A 5,835-nucleotide genomic window follows, 5' to 3' on the forward strand; every position below is an offset into this window, starting at 1 on the left:
CTTGGAGAATGAACTAGCTGTAAGAATGCTATCGGTCATTCACGATTGTCACAGTGAAGGAGAATTTTACCATGCCTTACTCTCAGCATATTGGTCTCAAGCTACACAAGACCGAGTAAAACATAGCATCATAATGATGAAACGTTTCGAACAATCAGAATTTTCCAGTCTTATGAAATATTTTCAAGACATGTTGCATAAGAATCAGTATCTTTCAAACCCATACAGCCCCTCAGAAATCGTCCACATTTGCTTAATCAAACTGCCTGAACATTTACGATATATTATTTTGGCAGGACGTTGCAAAGACGACATTGAAGCTTTTCAGGGACTGTTACAAGAACTGGAAATTGACACTGACAATCGCGGAACGCGAAAACAGGAGTACAACAATTACAGGTCACATCTGTCACAATTCCGCAATGAAAGAAATAATAACTGGACACGACAAGGCTACTCTTACAACGCAAATCGTGACCAAAACAGACACCACCAGTATGACAACCGTTGGCAAAGTAGTAAGAGTTACAGAGAATGTTCGCATTTCTGTAGTAATGAATATAACAGATACAATCATAGAAACAGACAATATGGCAACCAGAACTATTATTATCACGGGAGACAGAATAACTTCAGACACAACGGTCCACCGTGCAGTGATAATTCAGGGAGAAATTCTCCACCACTTAACCGACAAGAAAGAAGCTACAGGAACTATCGACATGACGACCGACGATATAATCCTAACGACAGACTTGAATTGCATCAGAACTGGCGAGATTCAAACAGAGCAGGGCACTCTTGACCAGGTGAATTTGTAGAAGTTAGGTCTCCTAATCCCAATAACGACGCGCGCCAACAAAGAGACAGACAATGACTCGCACCACAGGCAGGACGATAACTACGACACTTCCAAAGAATTATCTTACAGCAAGACGCACATTTAGCTCTAAAGGACACGTATTTGAGTGATTAATTTTGTGCTTAAAACATTTATTTTTAAAGATTTTTGAAATACAAAGATACAAAGGTTTTCCATGATACATTTCATTCCATTGCTGTAATCTGTAACACCTGAGGGTATAATTACATTAATCCTCGGGGGGGTACACACTTACTTTGTGTACCATGTGTTTGGCAAGTACAAGGAGCCCTAGCTAATATGGTATTTGCTTATACAACTTATTGCAGAAAGCTACGACGAACTTTACACATCGGTACCATATTTCTCTAACACAGAATTACACAGCTATCTGTTTATTTGACAGAGAAACAAACATTCTTTTTACTGCATCAGTGACACATGTTTACGCAATTACACAGTTGGATAACTTCACAGTTATGAAATTGTATTTTGTCTGTACTTAGTGAACTGTTCATATCTTTTTTGGAACCATTGTGATACTATGAGAGCTTTGAATGATGCATTTGGTAGGGGATCATGATTTTTAAAGTACGATTGAGGTAGATGACACTATTGAAATGAGCAGAGAATTTTTTTGTAGGTTTTTAAATTATTGCAGAAAGCTAGGACGTTTTTGAGATTTGACTGAGATGTTATGATGTTATTATTACGACGACGATGAGTTAAGTGACCACCTGCATGTAATGCGTCGTGGGCACCCAGCTGCGTGACAGTCGCCTGGAAAAAAACATTAGTGTGTGGCATTCAGAGGCACAGGTGGAGAAAAAAAAGGGGCCATTATCCTCGCTATTGACATTCCTTTGTAGAAATCATCGCAAATACGACGCGCTCAAACTTGAAAACATATGATAACACTGCGGAGCTCTTAATTTATGCTATTTACTGAAATGCCTAATGAAAAGACGAGAAATATTTTTATGTCTATACACCTGATTATGACTACTGTCTTTCTAGTTGAGAGATTTTTTTACTACCTTATGAAATGCCATATGGCTAATGAATGATGTTTCATGCCTTTACTCATTTTGTTTAATGTCTAGTTTCTAGCTGCACTGCCGCATTGGTTAAAATAAAATTTAATAGATGTACTAATATAGTTATTTTATGCCTACAGATCCAGTCAATAAGAAATTTATGATCTACTTCCAAGAAAACGAGGGCACGTAAATAGACAGTTCCCTTCACAGGAATTGTATAAATAATTATTTTACGATTTGGTAACTTATCTGTTAGTGTAAGTTCTCGTGATGCATCACTCCAGTGTTAAGATGTGACATAGGTATTAAACATGGCCATTTTTACTGTAATATTTTTTCTGCTTGAGCTTTTTCATGTTTAGATATAAGTTATAGCATTTGCTGCTGCTTGCTTTGCCAATTTCCATTTGTTTTTTTTTTTTTGTCATTGCTGTTTGTGTTAATTGTTCTGTGCTGCTGCATTGCCTCGTCCCTTAGTTTAGCATCTGAGCTCTTTAGATTTAAGTTAGCTTAAGAGGGGGGTAGACTATATAAGAGAATGAGTTGCGATGAATTGGAAGAAATGCATTGAGAAGTCATATGAAAAAAGTACAGAAAGCAGATATAGATAGGACTTTTTGGAAATAATGAAGAATGAAGGGAGATCTCCGAGAAGTAAAAAAAGTTTTGTTTGCAAAATACTGCAGTAAAAGAAACCCTGTCCTTTCCTTGTGTTATCCCACTATGTGTTGGTGTTCCCTTGTGTATTTCTGTATTTCCTGTCTTTATGTGTTTAGCCGATGTTGTTATGTTGTAGAATTTTTCTAATACTATGTTATTTACTTTGTAAAGATGTATAAACATTATTTGTTCTGTTTTACTTTAATGCTCATGTGTGAAGTTGATGTTTCGAAAGTTATTCTGATCTTTTATGTATGTACTCATGTCATAATTCCTGTAACACTGATGTATATGTTATTTCGATTCTTTTGTAAAGCCTGTACTACAAATGTTATCTGTATTGTTATGTTCTTTAATGATGTATTTTGTACCTTTGTAATTGTATTCTTACGTTATAAAATTGTAATTGCCACCAGTTCATCATATTATTAACTTCTAAGTTCCATTTCACTGCACACGTTTCTGTTGGTCATAGTATATGGACAATATGTGAGAAGTAGGGACTGTTAGTGTTTGCATGTGTGTTAATAATTCAGCAAGGGACTGGATAACAGCATTGCTGGTTCTAAGGACAATTCCAAAAACTTTGTGAGTGCACAAATGGTGGTTATGGAGTTGCTATATTATCCGCAAGACTCTTCAATGGTGATTGTGCACCTGCACAGTCACAACAGATGAATGCTGGCCATCTCTACAAGGACTACAGTGGGCCTGCATCTTTGATGACCCACCAATATCATTATTTCTACAAGGGCGGCAGTGGGTCCGCACCTCTTGTGGCCCACGAATACCGTAATCTCTACCAGGACTACAGTGGGTCTACTCTGTGATGGCCTGCCGACCAATATTCTTCAAAACTTCGAATCACTCTGCTGTGGATTTGCTCTGTTGTGAACCATTACTTGTCTGCATGTCGAGAGTCAGCACTGTCTTTGCATTGGAAGGACAACACTACTTCTTCAAGACTGCATGGAAAGCCACTACTTCTGTGTGCATTTTCTTTTACTGCTCAGACTTTGAGAAAAACACTGCAATTTTGCTGTGATGAATGATCAGGACTGTCTTTATGATGGACTGTGAGAATATTTTAGCTTTTGACCAGCATTGTATCAGTAAGTGTGTGCATTTGATTTCTTTGTTATTGTAATTGTGAAAAAATTTCAACAAATACGTATTGGCCAGTGTCCAAAACAATTTGTAAAATTTTTTGTGGAGAGCATGGGGGCTATGTAAGTAGGCTGTTTATGTTTTCTTATTGGCAACGTTATGTAGCACTCTGTATGAAAATCACTGGCTGTGCTGTGTGCAGTCTGTGGCTAGTTTGCATTGTTGCCTGCCATTGTAGTGTTGGGCAGCGGCAGCTGGATGTGAACAGCACGTGCAGTTGGAGGTGAGCCGCCAGCAGTGGTGGATGTGGGGAAAGAAATGGCGGAGTTTTGAAATTTGTAAGAATGGATGTCGTGAACTGCATATATATATATTATTACTATTAAGTTAAATATATTGTTTGTTCTCTATTAAAATCTTTCATTTGCTAACTATGCCTATCAGTAGTTAGTGCCTTCCGTAGTTTGAATCTTTTATGTAGCTGGCAGTAGTGGCGCTCGCTGAACTGCAGTAGTTCGAGTAACCAAGATTTTGTGAGGTAAGTGATTTGTGAAACGTATAGGTTAATGTTAGTCAGGGGCATTCTTTTGTAGGGATTTTTGAAAGTCAGATTGCGTTGTGCTAAAGATATTGTGTATCAGTTTAACCACAGTCATATACAATTTTTCTAAGGGGACGTTTCATAATATTACAATTATCGTCATATAATTTATAACATATTAAAAAAAAATAAATTACAAAGTTAATAACACATTTACTTAAACGAGTGTAAGAAATTGTAAAGTGAATGTATAAAATTATTTACTTTCTGCTCCAGCAGCCATAAGATTATTATGATTTTTTGTTTGTAAATGTTTTTTGAGACAGGAGTTATTCACAGTTCTACCTCATTCACAAATAACTTCGATTTTCTGACAAACTTTGCAGCGTATTCCTATCAATGTCCAACTCTTCGATATTTATCTTTATGAAATTCCTCAATAGTTTTTTTAATAATACATTCACTACACTGTCTTAACTGTGGCTTAGTGCAGTCCATGTACAGAATGAAAAATTAATGAGAAAAATTGTTTTTTTAAGATTTTCATATAGTGAATTCTAAGTCACGAAATTCATTACTTCTGTTTTTTGGTTACTTCATTCCTTTATATTTCACTTTTATTTGCCCTTTTCTAATTATTTCAAAATTCCAATGATCAATCAATTTGTAATATCTATTTGTTAAAATAACTTTAAAATCGTTATTAAGCTCCAAACAAATTTTTTCTCCATTTCCAAAATTTAAAAATTCACAGTCAGTAACATTATATAAAACATTAGTCTCTAACTCAGATATTTTTTAACCTCTTTTGAGACACTAACACAATTGAGCTTCTTGATTAGAGTGTCCATTTATATAGAAAAAATTTTATTTGGTTTATATATAATAATTTTTTATTAAATTTTCAATAATGAGTAATGACCATATGGTAATGTATCTATATTATTTTCTAAGACATACCTTTTATTGTCATAAGGAATTAGTGCTTTTTTGTTTACTTGAATTGTATAGATTTCATGTTTTTACTTCTAATTAAATTAATTTTTCTGTGTTTGTATCCATCAGCACCACCTCATGATGGCGGAATGGTTATCCTCCAAAATATCGTGGAACTTCGATGATTGGATCTGGCTGGACACCCGAGAACCTAGGATACAGCACATTCGCCGGGAAAGTCTCAGATCACTTAATTTTTCTGTATTGTTCCATATTGTTAAACAAACAATCTTTGTAATTTTCTAAACTTATTCTGTTTTTAGCAACACGTTTCTTAACTCCTTTAGATTTTTTCTGTTTTGTCACCAACTTTATAAGCATAAACCACAAAATTCTTCCATTATTTTTCCATTACATTCATCTTTCACTTTTCCATCAATTTTCTTGTTTACTTGTGGAATACCATAAATATTATCTGTTGGATAATCACTTGTATCAAAATTATCAATCATCGATTTCATATCTTCATAGAAAACTACATTTTTAATATTGCAGATAAAACTATCTGTATCTTGATAATATAATTCAATATTTTCTCCATAATTAGGTTTCATAACTCTATACTGAAAATCATATATTAATTCTTTAAATATATCAAGTATACTCATTCCAAAATAAATAGGTTTATT

This window comes from Schistocerca serialis, chromosome 3 (assembly GCF_023864345.2).
Source record: "Schistocerca serialis cubense isolate TAMUIC-IGC-003099 chromosome 3, iqSchSeri2.2, whole genome shotgun sequence".
Taxonomy (NCBI): Eukaryota; Metazoa; Arthropoda; class Insecta; order Orthoptera; family Acrididae; genus Schistocerca; species Schistocerca serialis.